We start from the raw sequence: 25,684 nt of genomic DNA on the forward strand, positions 1-25,684 counted from the left end.
AAACTAAAACAAAGCAGCAAAAATAAAAAAAAAGGCAAATCAAAGAATAAGTAAAATACCAAGTGGGTTGTCTTCCACTAAGCGCTTGCTTAAAGTCATTAGCTTGACTTTGATGATGCTTTAGCCTGTCGGGTCTGCCAAGAGCATTGCTTCTCTTCCTTCTTCTTCTGCAATGTATGGTTTTACACGCTGTCTGTTAACGACAAATGTATCTCCTTTCTTACCCCAAAGAATAAGTGCTCCATACGGTTTGATTTCCTTTACTGTGAAAGGTGTAGACCATCTAGATTGTAGCTTTCCTGGAAAAAGCTTAAGGCGAGAATTGAAAAGAAGAACTTTGTCATTTGGAGCAAAGGACCGATGTATGATCCTTCTATCGTGATATGCCTTCGTCTTCTCCTTGTATATCTTGGAGTTTTTGTAGGCATTATGGCGGATTTATTCTAATTCTTGCATTTGAAGCATTCTTCTTTCTCCAGCTGCCCTGAAGTCCAAGTTCATCTCCTTAATAATCCATTGTGCTTTATACTCTAGCTCCATAGGGAGGTGACATGCTTTTCCATAAACAAGATTGAACAGCGTGGTCCCTAAAGGAGTTTTGTATGCTGTCTGATAGGCCCAAAGTGCATTGTCGAGTTTTTCAGACCAATCGTCTTTTGTAAAATCGATTTGATATCTCTGTTAGAGATTTCCACTTGTTCACTTGTCTGAGGGTGATATGGAGATGCAACTTTATGCGTGACTCCATTCTTTTTTAGCAGATTTTCGAAGACTCTGTTGATGAAATGGGATCCTCCATCGCTTATCACAATTTGAGGAATTCTAAAGCGAGGGAAAATGATTGATTTAAACAGCTTTATAACCACTTTTGCATCATTAGTAAGGCTGGCGATTGCTTCCACCCATTTAGAGACATAGTCTACCGCTACTAAGATGTATTGGTTTTCGAAAGAAGTTGGAAAGGTCCCATGAAATCAATTCCCCATACATCAATTTCAACTTCAAGAATGAAGTTTTTAGGCATCTCATTCCTCTTACTGATTTTGCCCATCCGTTGGCATGAATCACAGCGTGAGATGTATGTGTGAGTGTCTTTGAACATAGTAGGCCACCAAAATCCTGCTTGAAGTACCTTTGAAACCGTTTTGTAGGTTGCGAAATGTCCTGCATATGCTGAACTATGGCATCCAATCAGTATTCCTTCCATTTCTTCTTCAGCCACACACCTTCTGAATAAACCATCTACACATCTCCTATAGAGAAAAGGTTCATCCCATAAAAAATGCCGATTCTTATTTTTATAGCCAAAGAATTGTGGAGGTTCGATGTCTGCAGCTAAGTAATTTCTTATATGCCTAAACCATGGGATGTCAAAAGCATCTAACCGCCGTATAGGAGGTTGTGATGGCTTTTCTTGCACGGTAATAGGTATAGTTTCCATAGCGTAAACATTTTCTTCTGGCAAATTATCATTCAAAGGGAGTTTCTCTTCCACTCGAATCCTAGAAAGATGATCTGCTACTCCATTATCTGCTCCTTTCCGATCTCGTATTTCAATAGCAAATTCTTGCAGTAGGAGTATCCATATGATCAGCCTCGGTTTGGCATCTTTCTTAGACATGAGATACTTGATTGCAGCATGGTCGGTATGGACAATAACCTTAGTTCCTACGAGATAAGATCGAAACTTTTCAAATGCAAAAACGACGGCTAAAAGCTCCTTCTCCGTAGTTGCGTAATTACATTGAGCTTCATCCATATTTCTACTCGCATAGTAGACTGCGTGTAGTTTCTTTTCTTTCTGCTGACCAAGCACAGCACCAACAGCAAAATCACTTGCATCGCACATGATTTCAAATGGTTGTTCCCAATCAGGTCGTTGCACGACTGGATCGGAAACAAGGGCGTTTTTGATCTTATGAAATGCTTCCAAGCACTCATCATCGAATTCAAAATTTGTTTCCTTGGAGAGCAGACGTGTGAGAGGTCTAGCAATTTCTTAGAAGCCTTTTATGAATCGCCTATAGAACCCGGCATGTCCCAAGAAACTTTGGATTCCCTTCACATTAGTTGGAGGTTGTAGGCTAGTCATGACTTCAATCTTTGCTTTGTCAACTTCAATAGTTTTCCCAGATATTTTATGTCCAAGAACAATTCTCTCGCGGACCATGAAGTGACATTTTTCCCAGTTAAGGACAAGATGCTTATCTTCACAGCGCTGCAGAACTTTCCCTAAGTTTGCCAAGCATCTGTCGAAAGAGGATCCATAGACAAAAAAATCATCCATGAAGACTTCTATGAAATCTTCGATGAAATCAGTGAAAATAGACATCATGCACCGCTGAAAGGTTGCAGGTGCATTACACAATCCGAAAGGCATTCGCCGATAGGCAAAAGTTCCGTATGGACAGGTGAATGTCGTCTTTTCTTGATCTTCCAGTCTAATTAGAATTTGGAAAAATCCGGAATAACCATCTAGAAAGCAGTAATATTCGTGATTTGCCAATCTTACTAGCATTTTGTCAATGAAGGGTAAAGGAAAATGATCTTTCTGAGTTGCTGCATTCAGTTTTTGGTAATCAATGCACATTCGATGTCCCGTCACTGTTCTTGTAGCAATCATTTCATCCTTGTCATTTTTGATAACAATCACTCTTCCCTTCTTCGGGACAACATGCACAAGACTAACCCAAGTGCTGTCCGAGATAGGGAATATGATTCCTGCTTCCAAAAATTTCATGATCTCCTTCTTTACCCTTTCCATATGGTTTAGATTCAACCTCCTTTAGCTTTCAATCGAATTCTTGGCATTGTCCTCAAGATTTATCTTATCCATACAGAGGTCTGGGGAGATTCCTTGTATGTCATCAAGAGAATAACCTATGGCTTTCCTATACTTCCTTAACTCGTTTAACAGCTTAGTAGTTTCAGCTCTACTTAAGCCAGAATTTACGATGACAGGGTAAGTTGAGTTTGGCCCAAGGAAAGCATACTTGAGTCCATTAGGAAGAGGCTTAAGTACGACTTTTGGAGCTTTGAGCTCGCTCCACGGGTCGTTTATAGCTGCCAAGGTATCTTTTGGAGGAGTGGGGATGTGAGTTTTCTCATTCAGGTCCAAATAGTTCACAAGTTTTGCATAATCCTCGGCTTTATCCAGCATTTGCGCATACCCTTTCGAAACTTCTTCGAGCAGGTTGTGATCATCATTTGTGGTGGTGAGGAAGATTTTTAAAGGGTCATCAAGAAGGATTTCTTCATAAACATCCTCAGTGATTATATCAAGCTCATCAACCCGACAAAGCCCGCCATCTAAGGTGGGTTTCTCAAGACTTTTGTTCATATCGAACTGCATAATCAGACTCCCTAGATAGAGGTCTATCTTTCTTTCCGGAACATTGATTATTGCTCCTGCAGTTGATAGGAAAGGTCTACCGAGAATCAGAGGATGCTTTGGTTCTCTTTCCAAATCAAGCACTACAATATCAGTCGGAATATAGTTTTCTCCAATCATGACTGATACATCAACCTAGACTCCTTTTGGTCGTCTAACTGATCTATCGGCAAGAATCAGCAAGATTTTTGTGGGCTGAAAAGTATGATATCCTAAGCGTTTTGCAACTGAGAGAGGCATCATGTTGATGCTCGATCCCAAATCACATAGACAACGTTCAAAAGTCATATTCCTGATTGTGCAAGAGAGTACAAAACTTCTCGGATCTTCTTTCTTCTGGGGGACATGGTTTTGTAAGATGGAACTACATTCATGAGTTATCCTCGTAACTTTTAGCCTTGGCATCTTCCTATTCGAAAGTAGCTCAGAATTCTCTTCACCTCGGAAGATCTTCATCTCAATAAAATTCGTCAATTTGTCTATTCGTATTAAAATGTTCAGCAAAATAAGTCGCACAGCTGTCCTTTACTTGTCGAGAACAGCTTGCCGAGCGGACACTGAAGCCTCGGCAATATCAGCCGCGTTGATATTCTTTTTTGCTTCAGCTCGACAACGCAACCCGCTCTAATATCCTCCTCGCTTCAGCTCGGCAACAAAACAGCCAAGCAATTTACCTCGGCAATTCTACGGCATCACATCGTTTTGACTAATCTAGGCTCGGTAAAAGCAGGAGCAGCATCGTCGTCTTAGCTCGGATCGTCAAACGTAACTTAAGCACATCCTTTTGGCTCAGCAAGATAAACTCACGATACCGGCTCGGTATCGTGGTATTGCGTTCTCATCTCGTTGCATCCTAGCTCGGCAAAAAAAAATAAAAATTGATGAAACAAAGAACCAAGCCGAGCCAAAAGCCTCGGTAAGTGGACTTATTGCACGATCCGGCAGTTAACCTCGGTTTTGCTAATTTAACCTCGACATCTTCGTATACAAAACTGACGAGCCGGGGGGAAACTGTTGGGGTCGGTTTTCACCCCCATAAGTTTAACTGCCTAAAAAATACTAAGTGTTAATCTTGGGCTTCGGAAAGCCCAATTTTGTGATTTCCTTGAAAAGGGGCCGATCCGAATCACGACAGACCAAGTGGTCACCTCGATAAAGCCGAACCGAACCGATTGACGTATTGAGCCGAGCCAAACCATGAGGTGTTTCGGTAAAACCGAGCTAAATCGGAGGAATCTCGGCTGGTCTAGCAAGAACCGAGCTAAACCACGAGGAGAACGGAGAAACCGAGTCGAACCTGTCGAGATTCAGGAGATTCCCTGGACACTTGAGTCGAGGAGTAATCCGTAAACGAGAAGTGGATTAGGCCAGAGGAGAAAAAGAATGGGCCGAGCCGGATGGTTGAAAACGTTAATGGGCCAAATCGGATAGTCATTGAGGCCCGATAAACAAGTCCAAGAGATTTTACCGTAAAAGTGATCGGAGTCGGCAGCTGCCCAAAAAGAAAAGGAAAATCTCCGAGAATCTCAGTTTGTAGACTTAGTATAAACAATCAATGTAATTCTTTCATTATGTAACTTTTACGCAATTACAGAAATCCTAAGCACTAAAACTACTTTTCGATCTTTGTTCTTGAGATTTTCACTTAGAAGCTTTAGATCCCTCTTTTTTCTTAACAAATCTTGATTGTGCGAGTTTCGACTCACACAAGATGCACCATCAAGAACAAAGCACCCTCGCCATGTAATCTCATCATATATGGTGGTTCATGTACTAACGTGGCTAGCAAGTATATGGTGGACAGATTAGGTCTTGAGAAGACAAAGCACCCTCGCCCTTAAAAACTACAGTGGTTAAAGGATCAGACAGAGCTCAAGATCTGCGAGCAAGTATCAGTGCCTTTTAGTATTGGCAAGTACCATAATCAAGTCACTTGTGACGTGGTGCCAATGAAAGCAGGGCAACTACTACTTGGTAGACCATGGCAATTTGATCAAGCCACAAACCATAATGGCCGCACCAACCATTATTCCTTCATGCACAAAGAGGGTAAGTCTAATCTAGCACCTCTTAGTCCCACCGAAGTACATGAGATGCAAGTGCATATGAACAAGGAATCCGAGATAAGTACAACCAATCTCTATCTATCATCTAGTGATATTTGTAAAATCATGAGTGCCAAGTGCACCGTGGTACTGATGATGCGCAGGTATAGGAGACTCCGAGATTCCACCCGAAGTTCAAACCATTTTGAACAAGTTTAGGGATGTGTTTCCTGAAAAGATACCCCCAGGCTTGCCCCCACTTTATGGAATAGAGCACCAAATTGAATTCATCCCTGGATCAGCATTGCCCAACAAGCCAGCTTATAGGATGAATCCCGAGGAATCTAAGGAGTTGGAGAGACAAGTGCGATACCAAATGGACAAAGGTTATATCCGAGAGAGTCTCAGCCCTTGTGCCGTGCCAGTTCTCTTAGTGCCAAAGAAGGATGGAACATGTTGGATGTGTGTGGAGTGTCATGCCATCAACAACTTAACAATCAAATAGTGGCACCCCATTCCATGCTTATACGATATGTTAGATGAGTTAAGTTGATCCAATATATTCTCAAAGGTGGACTTAAACAGTGGATACCACCAGGTTCGAATGCGTGAAGGAGATGAGTGGAAAACCGTGTTTAAGACCAAACAAGGTTTGTATGAGTGGTTAGTTATGCCTTTTGCCTAACTAATGCACCGAGCACCTTCATGCACATCATGAACCAGGTTCTTCGAGCTTATATAAGTAAATTTGTAGTTTTTTATTTTGATGATATACTTATATATAGTAAGAACCTCAGTGATCATCTTTAACACCTTGAACTAGTGCTTGAAACACTTCGCAAGGAAGGCCTATATGCTAACCATAAGAAGTACACATTTTGTACTAACTGGCTTGTTTCCCTAGGTTTTGTAGTAAGTGAACAGGGACTACAAGTAGATGAGGAGAAGATCAAGGCTATACAAGATTGGCATACACCAACTATAATCGGTCATGTCTGGAGTTTTCATGGATTAGCAAGCTTCTACAGACGGTTTGTACGAGATTTCAGCTAGGTGGCAGCACCACTAACTGCAGTGATCAAAAAAAATGTCCCATTCTCATGGGGTCTAGCTCAAGATGCAGCATTTGAAACAATGAAGAAGCGTTCAACACAAGCACTGGTTCTAGCCTTACCCGACTTTGAGGAAATGTTTAAGGTGGACTGTGATGCTTCAGGAGTGGGAATTCGAGCTGTGTTACATAAAAGAAAGAAACCAGTGGCTGTCTTTAGCGAAAAGCTCAGTGGAGCCACACTAAACTATCCTACCTACGACAAGGAGTTAGATGCCTTTGTCCGAAAATTAAAGACTTGGCAACATTATTTGTTGTCCAAGGAATTCATCATCCATACTGATCATGAGACCTTGAAGCACTTGAGAGGACAGACCGCGCTTAAGAGACGCCATGCTAAGTGGCCGGAGTTTATAGAGACTTTTCCTTATGTGATCAAGTACAAGATGGGGCAAGAAAATGTAGTGACCGATGCACTCTCGAGAAGACATGCATTGATCTCTACTATAGAGGCAAAGGTACTCGGGTTTCTGCACATCAAGGAGCTTTACAAAGATGATCTAAAGTTCGGAGAAGCTTATCAATAATGTGGCAAAGGAACTTTTGGTTCATACCACTTGCACGATGGGTTTCTATTCCGAGATAAACCGTATATTTTCTACTTTACTTAGGGTCCCTCTGGTAGGAATTTAAAAACATGGTTAGATTGTTTGTCATTCATTGAATTTGCTTATAACCATGCTACTCACTCGGCTACTAAGATGTCTCCTTTTGAAGTTGTGTATGGTTTTAACCCATTGACGCCTTTGTATCTTTCACCAATCCCACAAGCTGAGAAAGTCAATTTAGATGGTCTTAAGAAAGGGGAGTTCTTGAAAAAGATACACCAGAAGGCCGAGATAACATAGTGAAAAAGACGGAGGAATACAGAAAGAGGTCTGACAAGGGACGCAAGAAGCTTTTCTTCGAACCTGTAGAGTGGATGTGGCTACACATGAGGCCATAAAGATTCCTACAACAAAGGAGCTCAAAGCTTGCACCACGTGGAGATGGACGTTTCCGAGTTCTAGAGAAAATCAATGACAATGAATACCAATTAGAAATTCCAGGTGAGTTTAACATTTCCCATAGGTTTAATGTTGCTGATTTGTATCCCTTTGATGCAAGTGATACAGTTTTGAGGTCAAAACCTCTTGAAGAGGGAGGGAATGATGAGGTCATCGAACCAAACTCAAACACAACACTTGTACCCAAGCTCAAGGCAGCCCCAATGACTCGTTCCAAAACTAGGAGGCTGAGAGAATGGTTCAAATTAGCCGTAGAAAAATTACTAAGGACAATGGAGTTGGAAGATGACTTCGCAACCGGTTCACAAACTCACATTATGCAAGACAGCCCCAAAGCACCCGACTTAGACATAACGGAGGATTTTGCACGTTTGAGCCTCAAAAACGATCAGCCTCAAATCAACCAAGGTATGAGTGTTTACTTGGCAGGAAATGGAGCTCGTAACACCAATAATCTCACAGAGACAGCACCAAAGCCTCAAGATACATCACATTCAAGCCATGAAGCAGATAAGGAGCAAAATGGACAAGAAGAAGTACTTGGAGCCGGCCATGTGAAGACACTTGAAGATCTCAAGGTTTTTGACTTCAAGAGACTCCAAGTTGAAGAATACATCAAGGCCTTCAAGCTGCATGGACTAGAACAAGACCTACGTAGTTCAACTTCAACTAAGCCCATACTCAGGTATTCTCAACTCATACGATTTGTGCAGGTAATATGGAAGTGTCCTAGTGGTGACTAACACGCTAGAGAGCCTCAGAGATCTTCGGTTTAAGTCCAGGAAAGATCGCACATAGTTTAGTTATTTCCTTTTTAGTTTAAGTGAACTTTCCATTTTTGTGTTCAAATGAGATGTGTTGCCATTTCTTTTATTTCTTTTTACAAGTGTTATTGTCTTGAGTCTTTTATGTCGTTTTCTTTTAAAAGTCAAACCCTAGAAGGTTCAAAGCTGATGGATTATTTATAAAGTCTCACACACAGCTGTTGTAGCAACCTTTTGACCTGATATCAATAAAATAAAGCAGTTATTGTTAGCTTGTGCTTAAGAGTACTTCTTTGCTTGTTCTTTTGTGTGTGATTAACTGAGAGTCAAGTCTGCAGTATCATAGATCCTCATATCATCTTTGTGGTGCCTTCGATCCACTTCACATCCCTCACTGATCCCTCAAGAGAGAGTGTTAAAGCCAGATTGAAAAATCGCATCTCGATTCAGTCCTTGTGTAAACAAGTCTTGTCTTATCATTCCCATCCATTGATCCGGACGAGAGAGAGTCATAACCAGCGTGTTGATCCCACCAAGCCACCGATTCCATAATCATATAAGTCTCCCACCGAGTGACCGGTGTAAAATGGGTGTTGGCCGCACTCAGGAATGCTGACCTGCTAGTTGATGGAACATCTTGCTCTTCGCGTAACTTTTGATTGAACCGTGAGATTATCCTAGTGTCAAGTGTGCTGGACAGCTGGCTGCTCCATCTTTAAGGTCTACAAATTTGAGCTGGATCAGAAAGTGAGAAAGTCTTCATTTGAGGGTGAACTTCTGATGGTTTGACGTTGAGCTGAAAATCTGGTCTTCTATTCATTTTTGCTAAGCTTTTTCCTAAATTTTTTGAAAAGAGTCTTGAGACTAAAAATACTAGAAAATCATAATAAAAACACTTAAAAAGATTAAAAAGTATCGGAAAATTATATTAAACGATCCATTAAAGTGGTCAAAATACAGTGTTATTATTCACCGCGGTCTGGGGGATAATAAAGGGATGAAATCCTCCCCCATACTTAATTCACTATGTCCTCAGTGTGAAATAAACTGAGCTTGGATAATAACACCGTATTTTGACCATTTTTATGAATCGTTTTTAAATATTTTTTTAATGTTTTTTTATTTTTTAGTGTTTTTATTGTTGTTTTCTAGTATTTGTAGTTTCAACACTCTTTTCAAGAAACTTAGGTAAAACCTTTGCAAAATGGATAGAAGACCAGATTTTTAGCTCAGAGTCAAACCATCAGAAGTTTACCCTCAAATGAAGACCTTCTCACAGTCTGATCCAGTTCAAATTTGGAGATCTTAAAGATGGAGTAGCTAGCTTTCCGGCACACTTGACATGAGGAAAATTCAACGGTTCAATCAAAAGTTACACGAAGAGTAAGATGTCTAGTCAATCAGGCGACCAGCCTTACGGACCACGGCCAACACTTGGTTTCCCACAGTCTCCCACTTCCTGGCCGCGTGATAGCAAGAAATTTTAGATTCAAACCCAATTACTCAAAATACTCATATCATTGTAGCATTTGAGATATCGATATAAATGGAGATTATCTAGACACTAGAACAATGATAATCAATTCTTAATCCAAGTCTAACAAGTGAATATATTGTAACCAAGTGATCTAAAACCTAAAACAAACAAGAAACAAGTAATAATTAAGAACCAACAAGGCAAAACAAGAGAAGTAAAACAAAGACTCAAATTCAAAATAAGATAAAGCTAAACCTCTAGATGTGATCATTGATCAGGGTGCTTTAATTGTTAACTCATGATGCTAAGGAAACAATGCAACACTTGCTATTATTTAGTCTAGACTTCCAAATCAGATTAATTCTCTCTCATGGCAATAATCATTTTGTTAATTACCTAATCAAGACTAATTCTCATTAGTGAATAAGCAATTAACATGCATAAGGTTCCAAGCCTAATATGACCAAACAGCCTCTTTGTGCATCAAAATAAGAGCTAAGATAGACTGAATCTTATACATAAAGACATAGCAAGTATCACATGATCTCTAAATCCAATCAACTTAGAACTCAAAGCAAGATCATTTCTTTCCCAAGACAATGATCACTATACTAATCAACATTCAAACCCAATTTTCATTAGTGTAATGATGGGAAATATGCATTAATAAACAGTTCTAACATGTCATTTATGCTTCAAACAAACACTCTCACGACATTCAAAACATAAACCCCTAAATAGTTGGTTCAGACATTTCATCAAACACCTTATGTGTGGAGAAATCTCTAAGTTCTAGATCAAGCTTATAATGAGAGATCTAGCATTAAGAACAACTATTTAGAGAAAGCAAATGAGAATCTAGAACCTAAACATCATAAATAAAACATTTAAGCACCCTAATCTACTCACCTTGAAGCTTAAAGAAGACTACTCACTAATCATACTTAACACACCTGATCTTTTGCAAGAGGTGATATTAATCATGATTAGAAGTAAAGATAAGAAGATAATATGATAAGAAACAGCTTTTGATTGATTAAAACCCAAAGATATCTCTTAACAAATTCGTTTTTCACAAAAGTGGAAAAGAAAACAAAAGATGATCTAAAGATGTGTAGGGTTTTTAACCCCAAAAGTATTTATAATGTGAGTTCTGGACTGCGTCAGTCCAGGAAAAACTGGGTACTGACCTGGCTTTGTTGGCTCATGGGTGGTGTGCCTTGAGCTGATGTCCTGTCCCCCAATGCGAGGCCTCCATGTCGAGGCAGCAAAAATCTTGGTTAAGCTCAAGAACATGCGTTGCCTTGGCTTGAATCTTCTCGAGACATGGGAGCCAATGAAGCCCTTTTTTTATTCTAGGAAGTCAAAAACAGGACGCCTCTAGGTATTACAGGTTGAAGCCTCAAGTGTAGGCATTGGACCATTTGTTTCGGGAGCTGCCTCGAGCTTAAAGCTCAGCTGTGGTCTGAACTCGAGGTCTTTGACGTTTTGCTTTGGGAACTGGCCTTGGCTTGTCTATCAATTGAGGCCTGTGTGTCGAGGCATGCCTACAGGGTGTTGAGAAGCCATGCCTCGAGTTGGATTGATTCGAGGCATTGCTGTCGAGCCATATTTGTCACTCGTACACCATCAACTCCATAGTTACTTCAGGTTTCAGGAAGACATGTCCTGTTCCGTTTGCAATATATCCCAGCTCAGTCCTTCAAATCATATGATCCCAAGCGTTCTTGAAATATGATTCCGTGCTATTCAACTTTTATGAAGGGTTCAACTTGATCCGGGGTAAGAAAGGCTTCCGCCTCGGGTGGTCTTTCAGGTGCATCGGAATGATCCGGAAATTGTTCTGATACATGTTCTTCTCCCGTTTTCGATATCTTTCTACTCGAAGCTTGAATTCTCCTAATTATAAGGTTTTTGGAAACAAGACTAAATCATCTCAAATCTTGATAAAGACACCGAATGATGAATCGGAAGGGAAAGCTTCCCAGTAAAGCAATCTTTGAGGCGTATCAGATTGGTCCGGAATGAATGCAAGACAGGTTCATTTTCTGTTGGCCATAGCTTTCAGCTCACTACTCCAAATAAAACTATTCTAAGTGTTCTGGAACCTTGATTCGAACCTTTTCCCTTTGGATAAAGACACCGGAGGCTGAATCATACGGAAAGCATTTATGGTATGGCGATCTTTGAAGCGTATCGGGAAGAAGGTTTAATTCATTGATGCACATGTTGGTTTAATTCAGCACAAAGGATCTCTCAAGGAAGGAATGAACTTCAACAAAATGCTAAGGGTAAAAAACAACTGATGCATACAAGAATAGACTCTCATCTACCCAATGCCCAAAATTGAATTCACCCTAACTATAAACCCATGAAGAACAGTCCCTAGCTACCCCTTACTTTTCCAAGGCTTTCATTGCCTTTTCAACCCATCTCTCACTTCACTCTCATTCTTTTTCTCACTATGGGACCTTTTTCTTTTAAAACAATGGCTGGTACTTCTCTTTTCACTCAGCTTTTTCAATTCTTATTTCATCTCTAGCTTCTTTTCTCATCGATTTTTGAAGCTTGAGCCCTTTCGGCTTCTTTTCTTTTCTTTTCACACTTTGAGGCTTTTTTTTAACACTTAGAGCTTTTTCTTTTCAGACACCAGCCAATTCACACCTTGCAATCCCCTAGCTGTCATCTCATTCTCTCTATTTTCACTCATTGATTCCCCAAGATCCCTTCCTAACCTACTCTAGTCTCATGATCCAGAGCTAGATCTACATGAAAGCCTACTCTTGTCGCTCTAAACCCAACACTTTTTGTCAAGTTCATTCAAAACAAGGCCTCGCATCGTTAAGGCTTCAAATATGGCTTAGTTAAGGGCAGGGAAAACTGTGTCAATGATGGAGATCAGCTACTTGGATTAACAAGAGTGGTAAAAGGGGAAAGATAATCCAAGTATGTTTATGCTATCTACAAGTTCATTCAAATATGCACCACATGATAAATTCATTTCAAATTAAGGTTCCACTTGTCTAGGGCTGAGTTCAAGTCACAATCTGCTTAAACTGAGGTTCAAACAATGATGCACATTTCATTTCATGTAAGCATCAAAGAACTAATAACTAGGGCAATGAATCAAACTCTTAAAATAATGCTGTCTCAAGGAAAAACCTATCATTACTCCATATGCATATGATGCAAACCTATATGAAATTCAATATAGACTATGAATATTTTTTGGTGTTCTAAAATGTGAATGCCATTAAATGAACATTTTTTTTTGTTCAAACTTTTTTTTGGTAGTTCTATGTACTTAGATGCTATGCATGAATGAATGAGACTCAAAGTGCAAAAGAGAAAATAAGAACATAGAAAAAAAAAATCCCCCACACTTAAATTACACAGCCCCTTGTGTAATAAAAGCATGAGAAAGAGGATAAACAAACATGAAAAAACAAAATGAAAAAGATGCTTGAATGATATGTACAAGTTTGGAGTGTTACCATATGTGTTTGTGATGGAATGGAAGAGTGGAATTGTGCATCTTAGGAGGCCAAACACCACTGTAAGTGTTGTTGTTTTGATGTTGCTCCTTGCACTGGTAAAAGCCTGTTTTTGCACCTTTGTACCCATGCCTCACCTTGGTGCCTCGCCTTGGTCAGTTCTTCATCAACCCGAGCCCTCATCTTCTCGGTTTCTACTTAATTATCCAACTCTGACTTGCCTTGGATCAACTCGAGGCCTTGAACCGAGGTATTGGACATTTTTCTCGGCTTTTTAAGCATGCCTGCCTTGAGTTGATTTTGGTTGAGGCATACATGTCGAGGCATTCATTTCTGGGCTTGATCATTCTTCTTTTCACCATGCCTCGCCTTGACACAACTCGAAGCTTTCCACCCGAGGCATATGTTCCTCATTCTGCTTGAAGAAATGCACCTGGCCTTGCCTTGTCCACCTTGCAGCCTCAGGCTGAGGCTTTGAGGATTTCTTCTCGGCCTCAGATACATGCATGCCTCGAGTTGGTTTGTCTTGAGACATATAGGTCGAGCTGAGGCCTCATTTCATACTCAGCTGTGTGATTCATATCTCACCATTTTGGTTACCTTTGCCTGGGATTTCAAGGCACAAACGCCTCCTATGACCTGAGATCACTCAGAAAACACATCAAAAGCATTCTAAGAACAAAAAAAAAGAAGCCAATGTTGCAATCTGACTGATAATATCATAATACGAGCAATCCACCTTGTTGTGTATCTCTGCCATTTTCTTGTTGAAGTCCATGGAACCACTTGCTTGACTTTGGAGGATTTTCTGGATCAGGTTCTGTACCTCTTGATCCCTATTTCCTGAGTTCTGTTGGAAACTTTGTTGATGGGGAGGGTGATAACACCTGATTTTAACCACTTTTATGGATGATTTTCAATATCTTATGCAGGTATTTTCACTCATTTTTACAGGTTTTATAAGTGTTTCCCATGTTTTGGAGTTCTAAACGGCTTTTCAGGAAACTTGGAGTTTTGGAAAGCATTTTGGAGCAAAAGTACACTTTTGGATAAATTCTGGCCGTCAGAAATTTGGAAACCAAAGAAGACCTTCTAACCGTCTGATCATCCCCAAATTCAGAGAATTTATAGAGGAGACAACCAGCTTTCCAACACAATTGGAATCAATGCAATCCAACGGTTAGATCTCTAGATATCATCAATTCACTGAAGGAAAATCAACACAGCCCGGTAAGGGACAAGAGTTTTCACCTGCGGCCAAACTTCTTCCCACCTCGGCTCAGCCTCCCTCACCGGCGGTGGAGATTTGTCCGAACCTCAGAAGCCCAACTAAGGACCAAGACACTTCCTGCATTCATTTTAAAAGCTCTAGACGCCCAGACTTGAAAAAAACAGTATAAATACTCATTTTTAGGTCTTTTGTAGGGGAGCCTCTTTCATCTCTTTGAGAGAGAACTTCATTGTAGTTTTAGGTTTTATTTTTATGCATTTGTAGAAGCTTTTCATCGCCAAACTCTGTCTTCAATAAGAGAAGTTTTTCTGCAACTTTGTTTTCTTTACTTTACTGCTTTCTAGTTCTTTACTTTACTGTTTTCTTTACTTTAGTGATTTCTAACCGATGATGATGTTAAGCTCAGTCATGTCTGAGTAGTCCCCGAGTTGGGTGAATGGACCATAAAAGGGGATCCCATGTTCGATTGACATCTAGGTTTTTTAGGTTAAAGGATCCCAAAAATTAGTGATTAGATAATTAGGGTGACGAGAGTTGGCTAATCTTATAAGTGTCTATCCTAGTTTCAGATTCATAGAAAATCCTTACCTAGAATCCCTATGTCATTGAACATGAACCGTAGAGATGAACCTTAATCCTAGCGTCGTTTTTCATATAGTTTTCAAATGATATTATTTTAATCTTTTTAATTCCCTGCTTAGTTAGATTTAGTGACAAACCAAAACTCCCATTTTATCTGATTAGGTCTACGATTGTCTTTAGCATCAGTTAGAAGTCCTCAACAGACAAATCCATATGGATTCGATCACTAAGTACCACTGCGTTTGCTGTGTGCTTGCTGCTTGTCTAGTGTAAAACTTGTGTTGCCAACTGCACCCACACCAAGTTTTTGGCGCCGTTTCTGGGGATTTGTTTCTGTTTATTTGGTTTCTGAATCTACTTTCAATTCTAGACCACAAGATTTTCGAGTTCTGCTGGAGTTTTCTAACTTCTCTTTTTATCTTTGCTTTCTTTGCTCTCAGGTGCATGAAAACTAGGAGAAATCCTGCTAACATTTTACCGCCCTTAGACGAGATTTACAAACACGAAAGAGAACTTTGGAGACTCAGACGAAGAACACTCAAGATGGCGAATCTGAATGCCCATCGGGAAGATCTTTTAAACCGTGATCAAGATGATCACATTGGAGATGATGACCGTGATTCTATTCACGAAGATGGCCGAGAGGCTTCTCATGAAGAAGATGGCCATCCACAACTCGATGGAGAGGGAAATCAAATCCCTAGAAACGCTGCTCAAGCTGCTGATGATCAAAGGAGATAAGATCGGGATGATCCCAGAGAATGAAGGAATGATGAAAACATTGTTCCACATAATGGTAGAGAGGCCAATCGACCCATAAAGCTTGCCAATCCTGCGAGAAGACAACCCTGCAGTAGAGTTATTGCAGATTTCGATGCACCTCACAAGCACTTCCAAAATAGATCAGCTATTCAAGTTCCTGCCCCAGCAAGATGAGATTTCGAGATACCTCAGATTGTCTCTCTGGTGAAGCAGAATCAATTCCATGAAATCTCTACTGAGCATCCAATGGATCACATAGATCTTTTTGAAGAAAGCTGTGGAATGGTGAGAACCACTCCAGACACTCCAGACTATGTGAAGTGTAAGCTTTTCCTTTTCTCTCTAAGTGATAAAGGTTTTAGATGGTTAAAATCTATGCCATCTGGTTCTATTACTTTATGGGAAGAATGCAAGTCAGCTTTCCTGAACCACTTCTACGCCAAGTCAAGATCGAGCCAGCTAAGAAACAAGATCCAAAGTTTCCAACAAGGCCCAATAAAATCATTCTATGAGGCGTGGGAATTATTCAAGGGGTATGAGAGAGACTGCCCTCATCAAGGTTTCTCTGGAGCAAACCTGCTAAGCACCTTCTACAGAGGATTTCAGCAGAAGTATCTACTTTCTCTTGAGACTGCTAGCAATGGAGATTTCGGTTCAAAAACTGTGACACAATGGAGAGCACTCATCGAAAACTTAGCTGTAGCCAATTGATAACACCGTAATTTGACCACTTTAATAGATCGTTTTCAAATACTTTTTTTATGTTTTTTATTGCTTTCAAGTGTTTTTATTATGTTTTTCTAGTAGTTGTAGTTCCAAAACTCTTTTCAAGAAACTTAGGGAAAAGCTTAACAAAATGGATAGAAGACCAAATTTTCAGCTCAGAGTCAAACCATCAGAAGTTCACCCTCAAATGAAGACATTCTCACTGTCTGAACCAGCTCAAATTTGGAGACCTCAAAGATGGAACTATCAGCTTTCCAGCACACTTTTACAGCTTGGCAATCCAATGGTTTAATCAAAAGTTACGCGAAGAGGAAGATGTCCCGTAAACCAGCCGGCAAGCATTTCCACCCACAGCCAACAGCCTTTTCACCACGGTCAGAGGCCATACGACCGCGGCCAAGCATCAATTCACCGCGGCCACGTCTTTTCTGACCGAGGCCAGCTATCTCCGATTTAAAAGGCCCATTTATGAAGCTCAAGTCATTTTCTCAGCGTTAATTCTGGAACCCTAGAGACCATGGAGCATTGGAAACTGTAAATACATATCATGTAGGCCGTTTTTAGAGAGAGACGAAATACTTTAGAAAAGATACAACTTTAAGCTCTTGTTTTAAGTTTAGGGAGAGAGATCTATCTCTTGAACCCTTTTTGTTTCTATGTTATTTTCGATTTCTACTCTACTTTTTAATACTATGTTTTTGCTTTCGTTCATCATGTCTGAGTAGTTTTATTGGTTGGTTTAAGGGATTTTCGATGGGGGTTATATATGTTCGATGAGGATTCCGTTAGCTATTGAAGCCAAGTCCTAGAACTTTATCTTCTAAACTTATTTATAATGCATGGGAGTAGCATAATGAATTACAATCTGATCCCGGTTTTGGGTGTTGCAAAAGTTTTCATTCGAGGCCAGATCTAGTTCGAGAAAAGCAGATCGACCATAGGAGTGGAAACCTACCTATGGGAGAGCTGTGAATATTGATGAGTCTTAAGCTTACTGCATATTTTTTTTTTCCAGGGCCCGAGTGAAAACCTACTGGTCAGGGTTGAGAGAGATAGTTGGTTATGATCACGACAGTGGCATATTCATACGTTCGTAATTCGAGTTCTATAAGTTTTAGCTAGGATCTTATTAATTTTACTCTTTGGCAATGTTCTGAATCGTTCATCCCCCAGAGAGAATTTCCCTGAAAACCTAGCATCTCGTCTTTATAAATTTTTGAATAATCTAATAATTATTTTGACACTATAAATTATATAATTTTTTCTTAATACTTTGATACCCATTTTATATTTTTCAACCTAAATTCTTTTGTCGTTTAGTGATAAACACATACGTATCCATATAGTAGCGTCCACGTAGACACAAATATATGGATATCTATGCAATTATATAAATATATATATATATATATACACATCTGTATTTATATAGTAACGTACACGTAGACATAAATATATGGATATCTATGCAATTATATATATATATATATGTATATCCACGTACATAGAGTATAGATGGATGTAACTATATAGATATACATGTATATTTACATGTGTATCCATAGAGTTGAATACATATAGACACAACTATATAAATATATATGCATATCCACATGCATATATTATAGATGGATGTAACTATATAAATTTATATGCATATTTACATGTGTATCCATATATTTGCATACATATAGGTGGGTCCCGTGCCATTTAGTGTGTGAAAGCTGATGATTTAAAGTGGTCCCGTACGATTTAGTGTGTGGAAGCTGATGAGTAAATTTAAGTGGATCCCATACGTTTTAATATTTTCTGTAAGTAAATATAAGGTAAAAGGGAAAGGAGGGCAAAAAAGTCAAAAAAATTAGAGCAAAGTAAGATAAGTACCCCATTTCTAAAAAGTGTCTTTTTGGCAATTACACTTTAAAAAAGTGTGTCAAATGGTAATGTCACAAGTATCATCTTCAAAGTCTCAGGTAATTGAAAAAAAGGGTCTGAAAAATGATATTGGTTATAAAAGAATGGATAACATCTATGAACAGCTTGTACAAGAATCATGAGATGAAGATACAACAAATGAGTTGAAGTTATACTTAAGAGAGAGTATGGATAAACCAAACCTGATGAAAGGTACAGAGTATGATATCTTAGGGTAGTGGAGGAGATACAGTGCAAATTTTCCAGTCCTATCATTAATAGCTAAGGACATACTTGCAATACAAGAGTCTTTAGTAACATCTGAATCTGCATTTAATACTAGATGGTGGAAGTCTTGATGTGTACCGAGCAGTGGTTAAATATGAGATTTATATCAATGAAAATGGGATGTCAACATTTAAAAAAACATGCTTGCGGAGGTAGAGTTTGAAGATGATTTTATGAGAGGTAATTTCTTACATTTGAACTCTTATTGAATTACGCTTTATAACTTTGAGTATTAACTATTACTTTCTCTCATATTTCTATAGAGTATGAACCTGCATTCCACTTACAAGGATGAATGAACCTGAGATTTGGAGGTCTAAGCGAATCTCTAAAACTTAGAGTTGTGTCGTATGTATGGTTTTAATCTCTGAATCAGATTCTGATATGTAAATAGTCACTTAGTGTTCAATTCTGGATATATGTTTGTTTATGTTCAATTCTGGTTTCTGGAATCTGGATATATGTCTTTCCCTAAAAATCTTTCATGATTTTTTTTTTTTTTTGAATTTGACTCTGGTGGAAATGCTTTGTACTTTTGTAGATGGTGGTCTTTTGGAAAGTGAAACGTATAAGTGGTGGCGGGTTCTAGTAGAGATTCAAGTACCAACTAAGAGGTATCAGCACAAATGCCATCTATCGTGCTTTTCATTTTGAATCTTTAAAAGTTTGAACTTTGATCGTTTGATGAGAAAGTTTTTCTTAACAATGAAAACTTTTTAAAGTTCTTTGGATATCAAATTTGAACTTCGGATATATGAGTTGTATGCTTTAAATTTATGACTTGTTTTGTGTGTTCATGTTATGTAGTTATGCTAAAATTGTTGTGGATTCGAGTATTCTGGTTAAATTTTGGCTATTATAAACTGTATCGAGCATCTTTTTTGGTTTTGGGTAAAAAAAAATTCCGATTAGAATGATATCTGAAATAGTGGAAGCCCCCTTAGCCTACTGGTTAATGGGTTCATTAATGCTTCTACACCCAGAGATTCGGGTTTCGAGTCCTGGGAAGTGCAATTTATTATTAATTTGCAGATTAATGGAGACAAGCTTACAGGAAGTTTTCAACATGGTGCATGGAGATCCATTTGACGTGTTTGCAGGCGGGAGACTTGTGAAGAATTGTCGATGTAATAGTTCTCATAATTTGTAATAGAATAATAGATCAGTGTTAAAAAAAAAAAGAATGATATCTGAAATAGTTCGAACATTGTTCTGTTAAATTTAAGAACCAATATATCCAACCCTGAAATGAGTGGATCCGAACCGATACTGAACTGATAATCAATCAGATTCTATATGGGTGAAAAATTCCTCTACCCAAAAGACCGGATTAGATCGGTTCTTACCCAAAACCAAACTGAATACCCGGAAGCCAAGACCTAATTCTACGATGAGTGCCTTACTCTATGTTTGCCACTCGATTTGCTCGGTGCAGAAACCATTTCCAGGAACAAGACTTACATTAGAATCTCTCTCTCTCAAGCATTGTAATTTTTTTATTTTTTTAAATAAAATTTTACGTTTATTTCAAAAAATCATATTTTATGAGCTAAATTGCTGAGAATCAATATCCCATTAACACTAGATTTCATATAATCATTAAAATCCAAATTTAATGAATAACAATAAATTTTGATTAAATTTAGAAAGAATATTATATTATAGTCTATAAACGAAGAACAGTGAAATTTATTAAAAATATAAAAATTTACAAAGCAATAACAATAGAATCTTAAACTGTAAAAATCTTCAGAAATCAACCTCTCCCTCCCATCAATTATTTTACTGGATATAAATATTTTGTGGTTATATTGCAGAGTATTTTTTTCGTTAGTAAAAAAATACAAGTGACAGGTTTTTGACCAAAAAAAAAATCCATTGTTATTTGAAAATTAATCTGCTATCAGCAATTTAATAGTTAGAAAATCTTGTAGATTAATTAAAGGTAATGAATCTAAAAACGATGATGTGACATCACAAAGTTATTAAACAAAATAAATTAGTTAACAAGTTATTAAGAATGTAATTTTAATTTTAACCCCACACTTTCTTCTTCTTTTTTTTCTAATTCAGTATAATTATCTTTTCTTAATCACTGTTGAGTATATATATTAACAAAGTTGATATAAGAATATATTCATCACGAGGTTAAGAAAAAAAACGTATAAGCAAGGAGCACAGAATTTTTTTGAAATCAAATTTGAGTTATGAGGTCTTCTACTTTGCTTGTAGTTTCTTGTGTGCTCATGTTCTTCATTAGTAATCATGCTAAAGGTACTATATAGTTCTGTATCTAGTATGATTGCTTACTAGCTCAATACAAAAATGTTCGCCGTTATTAATGACAAAAATTGTTCACTGTAAATAAAAAAATAGCTTATAACTTGTAATGCTATCAATTGTTTCTCAAAACATTTAGTCCACAGTTTAACATTTTGTGGTTTGTATAATACAGTTGTGGCGGAAGAGCATAAGCGTGAAATTACTAAATGGTTTGCTGGAGTTTGTGGTCCTAACGGAAGCAAGACTTGCGCAGACGCCATGAAAGAGTCCCAATACTATCCTCGTTGCGATTGTAGAGATGACAATTTTCCAACTGGACATTACTGCATGTGTTTTTATAGTTATTATCCTTGATAAGATTTACTAAATCTCTATTACCAAAAGCAATTAATTAATAAACTTAAGCATTGATACGGATGGTCCGTCTAACATCTTATCCTATAGACTAAATGGGATATCCGGTTTGCCCGGCTAATTAATTTTTGCCCCAACCATTTAACATGTTACCTAACCCATGTATGTGTGTATACATAGATGAAAAACTTCCAAACAGAAACTACCTTACATCCAGCCAGCTAACTATCAATTTATGAATTATGAGATCCCCTTTGAAAGAATCATTAAACCCAATTATAAACTTATCAAACACGACGAACGAATAAATAAAAGAGGCTGTAAAGAAATACATAATCATAAATAAAAAAAAAAAGGAATCAGAAGAGTTCAGAGATCATCTCTTGGAAGCAGAAGAAGAGATCTTTTTTGGTAAAAAGAAGAAGAAGAGATCTTCTTCATAAACAATAAAATGACTAAAAAAACGTGTTATCTGTTATAAATTAATTATGGGTGCCCATTTATAAAGTCCACTATTAAAAGAAGTTTAGAATATTCTATAACTTTCTTTATTCTTAACGCGGTATTTTGAATTACTGTTATTACTTAACTATTCTTAAATATACTTCACTATTCTCAAATATAAGTAGGATGTTCATTCATTTGATATTAATCTCATTGTCAAATATATGACGTATTTTCAAGATGCACTCATAATCTTTTCGATTTGGGAAAAAATTTCTGAATTTCTCTTTCCTAATCTTTTTAAAAAGAGGGCTACTTAACAAAACATTGAGTTTCTCTCCTGAAACAGTTTAACATATTTAATATGTGTCGGCGCCGCCATTTTAATTGACTACGTGCATCCCTTAAACCGAATATAACATATAGTTGTACCCCATTGTCCTGTTGTTCGAAATTTTTCATAGTTGTCCATTTCAGTTATTCTAATTGTCTTTAGACATAAATCTATATTTTATAGTTGTCCTTTTACCTATTCACTTATGTTTATCATTTAGTAGTAGATGACAATAAAATTTTAACAAAATCATTAAAATTGTGTTTTCTCCCTTGTAAAATGGTTCTATTATGAAAGAGTTATATGTATCATATGAGGTTGTTGATGGGAAACCCATACTTTGTTTCACAAAACCAATTTGTACTAGTCCATTATCATTACTATTGGTCTCTTATATATTGTAAAGGTTAACTATATCTTCTATTTTGTTTTATTTTTTGTTCAATTCGTTAGGTTAACCAGAATTTTGACTTTTCAAAATTAACACTTAGTTGTACCTTGTTGTCCACTTGTCTTATTCATCGGCCAACTTTTAAAACACTTAGTTGTACCTTATTGTCCACTTGTCCTATTCATCGGCCAACTTTTAAAACACTTAGTTGTACCTACATGTCCAGTTGTCCCATTCATCGGCCAACTTTTAAAAACACTTAGTTGTACCTTGTTGTCCACTTGTCCCATTCATCGGTCAACTTTTAAAAACACTTAGTTGTACCTTGTTGTCCACTTGTCCCATTCATTGGCCAACTTTTAAAACACTTAGTTGTACCTACATGTCCAGTTGTCCTGCTAAACCTACAAAATACAATTACCATTTCAAATACCAAGTACACATAGTTGTACCTACAAGACCAATTGTCCCTAACAGAAAGACCAAATACAAATTGCAAATTTAAATTTCACTTGGGTTTCCACCTTGGTTATCACCTTGGTTTTCTTCTTGATCTTCATCTGTGTTTAGCGGTTGAAACCAACGCCCAAGATGTATGCCTGGATTGGCCCTGTTACTTCGTTTAGGGCGAGCTTCTCCGGTTGAAGGGTAGCGCTTGTCTCGCTTTCTCCCTGATTTTTTTTTGTGTAGTCTGGCGGAAAAATGACTAACTTTCCAATTTCCTCTTCAATAATCCATGTTGACTGATGTGGAACCAAATAAATGGTTCTATAATAAGCTGACGCCCATGTGTCAATCCTGTAATATTTTGAGCACAAATAATGGAGGTGTATCTCCCTCTCCTGTTGGGGTTATGCATCAGTGCTATGTCCGCGGTTATTGCATGAACACAAGGAATCTTTTCTATATCAAAGCACCTGCAGGTACAAGTTTTGCTTAACAAATCAACCAGATAACCCTTCCCATCAGTCCCTATCACGCTGTATTCAAGCTCAAAATGGTTAGATTCAGTGACAAATAAGCCATTTCCAATTGCACATAGATTATGCAGCTGGTTCTCCACATATGGCACCAAATTCTTCGTGTCTGATGCAATATCACTGCCTTTCCTATGCTTGTTGAACCATTTAGACACTTTTTCTATGTATGCATCAATCAAAGGTAATAAGGCATACTTCCTTGCCTTCTTGAAGACACTGTTCATAGATTCACAAGCATTGCTTGTGTCCAAGTTGTACTTGTGTCCAAGTTGTACTTGTCTCCTTTGAAGTAACATTTCGCTCACTTTTCAAGATGAACACTGTTATCCAAATAATCAGCTGCTTTTGGAAACCACCTTCGAAACTCTGCGTATGCACTTACAAACTCAACTTCTGTGTATTTGTGAGCTCATTCTCTGAATTTGTCTGCACACAAATCCTTACATCCGACCCTAGCCTTCAGTCTCACGTTCTGTGACAAATGCCAAACGCAAAATCCATGCTGAGACAGAGGATGCACTGATAACACCGTATTTTGACAACTTTTATGATTGTTTTGAAATACTTTTTCTATGTTTTTTTATTGCTTTCAAGTACTTTTATTATGTTTTTCTAGTATTTATAGTTCCAAGACTCTTTTCAGGAAACTTAGGAAAAAGCTTACCAAAATGGATATAAGACCAGATTTTCAGTTCAGAGTCAAACCGTCAGAAGTTCACCCCTGATTGAAGGCCTTCTCGCCGTCTGATCCAGTTCAAATTTGGAGATCTCAAAAATGGAAGTATCGGCTTTTCAGCACACTTTACAGCTTGGCAATCCAACGGTTCAATCAAAAGATACGCGAAGAGCAAGATGTCCCGTAAACCAGCCGGCAAGCACTTCCACCCGCGGCCAGCAACCATTTCACCACGGTCAGAGGCTTCCCGAAGGCGGCCAGCCATCTATTCCCCGCGGTCACGCACATCCCCACTGCAGCCAGCCAACTCCGAGTTCGAATGCCCATTTCTGAAGCCCATAGCATTTTCTCAGCCTTAATACCGGAATCCTAGACACCAGAGAGCATTGGAGACTATAAATACTTATCATTGAGGTTGTTTTTAAAAGGAGAAGAAGAGAGACGAAATACTTTACAAGAAATTTTACTTTAAGCTTTTGTTTTTAGATTTTAGGGAGAGAGAGACTTGTCTCTTGAACCCTTGTTCTTTTTTTTCAATTTCGACTATTGCTTTACTTTTTAATACTATGTTTTTCATTTCGTTCATCATGGCTGAGTAGTTTTATTGTTGGGTCTAAGGGAGTTTTGATGGGGATACATATGTTCGATGAGGATTCCATGAGCTATTGAAGCCGAATCTTAGAACTTTTTCTTTTGAATTTATTTTTACTGCATGACAGTAGCGTCATGAACTACAATCTGATCCAGATATTTGGTGACATGAAAGTGTTCATCCGGTGTCAGATCTAGTTTGGGAGAGCAAAACAAACATAGGAGTGAAAACCTACCTGTGGGCGATTTGTGAATACTGACGAGTCTTAAACATAATGTATCTCTTCTTTTCCAGGGCCAGAGTGGAAACCTACTGGTCAGGGTTGAAAGGGATAGTTGTGTATAATCACGACTGTGGCGTATTCATACGTCTGTGACTCTAGTTCGAAAAGTTTAAGCTAAGATCTTATCAAATTTACTCTCTAGAAATGTTATGAATCGTTCATACCCCTGAGAAAACTTCCCTGAAACCCAGCACCTCTTTCTGTTGTTTTGATTAGTTTTTACGTTTTAAAGACAGCACCAAAACCGATACAAAAATCGCCTGGTTCTAGGCTTTCTTACTTTATATTTCTTTTGAAGGCTTTTGCAGGAAATATCTTCCTTCCCTGTGGATTCGATCCCTAAGTACTACAATCGATCAGCTGTGCACTTGCAGCTATTGATTTCATTTAGGATAAAACTTGACAACCCTCATGACAGCACACATCATACACCTCCTGGACTGCCTAAACAATGCTCCTATGTCTGTCACTCATAAAAACCAGCTTGTGATCATCAGGTATAACAGTTTTCAATGTTTCAAAAAACTAAGTCCAACTAGCATCTTTCTCCCTATC

General features: G+C 38.2%; 1 non-coding gene and 1 pseudogene across 1 annotated transcript; both read right to left on the minus strand.

Moving 5' to 3' along the window:
• The window catches only part of LOC112088904, a 112,190-nt pseudogene that overhangs the window by 35,892 nt on the left and 50,614 nt on the right, over positions 1-25,684 (minus strand).
• On the minus strand, positions 16,322-16,427 carry LOC112082394. Its single transcript, XR_002897067.1, has one exon. It is a non-coding gene; the product is annotated as a small nucleolar RNA R71 (small nucleolar RNA).

This window comes from Eutrema salsugineum, unplaced genomic scaffold (assembly GCF_000478725.1).
Source record: "Eutrema salsugineum unplaced genomic scaffold, Eutsalg1_0 scaffold_8, whole genome shotgun sequence".
In the NCBI taxonomy this organism is placed as follows: domain Eukaryota; kingdom Viridiplantae; phylum Streptophyta; class Magnoliopsida; order Brassicales; family Brassicaceae; genus Eutrema; species Eutrema salsugineum.